This window comes from Alligator sinensis, unplaced genomic scaffold (genome assembly GCF_000455745.1).
Source record: "Alligator sinensis unplaced genomic scaffold, ASM45574v1 scaffold2747_1, whole genome shotgun sequence".
Lineage (NCBI taxonomy): Eukaryota > Metazoa > Chordata > Crocodylia > Alligatoridae > Alligator > Alligator sinensis.
In genome coordinates, this window is record NW_005843972.1 from 12,154 (window position 1) to 14,493 (window position 2,340).

Consider the following 2,340-nt stretch of genomic DNA (forward strand, 5'->3'; position numbering starts at 1 on the left):
AGCCGGGGACACAAGCAGCCGCTGCTCTGGCTCCGCAAACTCAAGGGCAAAATCTGCACCCACATGTCAGGGGCAAACCCTGAAACCACCTATCTACTCGAAGGCTATTTTCAGCCTTTACACAACAACAAGGACTCACAGGCAGCGTAAGGCCAACCCAGGCTTACACCAGCAAGCTTCTGGGGCAACGCAGGAGGCCAAAACCCTGGTGGAAACAAGAAGCTCAAGACAGTCTGTATCAGACATTAGGGAGCTCCCCCCTCACCCAAAAAACCCCAGGGCAAGCAATGCTCACCACCCCGGGCCCCCCCCAGTCTAAACACACGCACCTTTGAGCATTGTTTTCCTTAATCTTCCATCAGCATGGCACAGAACTCCCTGCATGCATCTGCCCCCACAAGACACATACAGGCTTCTGGAAAAAGAACAGAAAGCTAGTCAGCCCAAAGAGGGGATGCAAGGGCACAAAGTCAGAGACGGGGAAAGCTCCTCTCTCAGCCTCCACCGCACACATCCCAGGCCCCTATTCACTACACAAGCTCTCAAAGGCTTGTCTGCAGCCTCACGGAGCTGGATACTCACAGGCACTCCAAACGTGACACGTCACAGTAGCCGCATAGACACAGTTTGACCTACAAAGATAGATACACACACAGCAGCTCCTGGAAACATGATAGAACAAGTGGTCAGACAGGAAGACAAAGACCTCACAGCTCACCAAGGAAGCTCAAACCCACCACAGGCTCCACACAGGTGATGTCACAGGGGCAGAGGCCTCACACCACGCATCCGGGGAAGTCACAAGACAGCAGCCCATTTTGTGCACCGCCATCTCTGCGGCTCATCACCTTGTCTTCGGTGTCTGAAGCCTTGGCAAGGTGGCTCCTCTGCACACAGACACAGAGAAAACACAGGAAGACACTTGCCGCTGTTGACAGCTGAGAGGCCTCACGCCAGTGAGGGCAGCAGACCCTCCCTGCCAGGACCTCACAGGCAGATTTGTTTTTTTTTAACCCCCCACCCATAGCTGCAAGGCTGCAGGCATATCCCTCTCCAGGCTGTCCCCTTGCAAGCAAGGGAAGCAAGGTAGAGGTGCAAGCACAGGTCTCCTGCAAGTTCCAGGAAAAGCAGGGCAAGGCTGCAGCAACCGAGAAGACAAGACAAACAGAAACGCATACAAGACACAAGACAAGACATCCCAAGCACCAGTGGGAGAGGCCATGGCAAGACAACCAGCTAGGCAGACACATGCACCATGTTCTGGCCCAGCAAAGCCTAGACAGGGTCAGGCAAACGGTTAGGGAACAGGTGCACAAGCGCACTGGGGTCACAGTTAGGGTTAGGAAAAGGTTCAGGCTAGGGAACGGGTTCAAAGGTGAATGTGGATCTGGGTTAGGCTTCGGGAACAGGTCCACAAGTGGACAGGGGTCCAAGTTAGGCTTAGGGAACAGGTCCACAAGTGCCCAGGGGTCCGGGCCAGGTTTAGGCAGGGCGTTAGGGAACGGGTCCACAACTGCATGGGGGTCCGGGTTACGGTGAGGCAGGGGATTGTGATTAGGGAAGGGGTCCACCAGTGCCTGGGGGTCCAAGTTAGGGCGAGGCAGGGGGTTAGGGTTAGGGAACAGGTCCACAAGCGCACAGGGGTCCGGGCTAGGGTTAGCTAGGGGGTTAGGGTTAGGGAATAGGTCCGCGACTGCACGGGGTCCGGGTTAGGGTTAGGCAGGGGGTTCGGATGAGGCCTCGGGTCCATGAGTGCACAGGGGTCCAGGTTACGGCTAGGAAGGGTGTTTGGGTTAGGGAAGAGGTGCTCAAGTGCACGGGGGTCCCGGTTAGGGTTAGTCACAGGGTTAGGGTTAGGGAACAGGTGGACGAGTGCACAGGGGCGCAGGTTAGGGTTAGCAGGGGGTTAGGGTTAAAGAACGGGTCAACAAGTGCACAGGAGTCCAGGTTAGGGTTAGGCAGGGGGTTAGGGTTAGGGAACGGGTGCACATGTGCACTGCAGTCCAGGTGAGGATGAGGCAGGGGTTCGGGTTAGGGAACGGGTCCATGAGTGCACAGGGGTGCAGATTAGGGTTAGGCAGGGGTTTTGGTCCGGGTGAGGGTTAGGCAGGGGTTTAGGGTTAGTGAACAGGTCTGCCACTGCACAGTGTTCAGGGTTATGGTTAGGCAGGGGGTTAGGATGAGGCCACAGGTGCACGAGTGCGCAGGGGTGCAGGTTAGGGTTAGGCAGGGGTTTCGGGTTCAGGAACGGGCCCACAAGCGCACAGGGGTCCGGATTAGGGTTAGCTGGGGGGCTAGGGTTAGGGAACGGGTCCGCGACTGCACGGGGATCCGGGTGAC

At 56.9% G+C, this 2,340-nt stretch overlaps 1 long non-coding RNA gene across 1 annotated transcript in view; it reads right to left on the reverse strand.

The window, feature by feature from the left end:
• Nucleotides 1-11: 11 nt before the first annotated feature.
• The window catches only part of LOC112549006, a 13,031-nt gene continuing 10,702 nt past the window's right edge, over nt 12-2,340 (reverse strand). Inside the window, exons 2-3 of the long non-coding RNA XR_003092442.1 lie at nt 330-887; nt 12-205 (exon numbers count right to left, since the gene is read on the reverse strand). This is a non-coding gene — a long non-coding RNA (uncharacterized LOC112549006). The remainder of the gene's footprint in view (nt 206-329; nt 888-2,340) is intronic.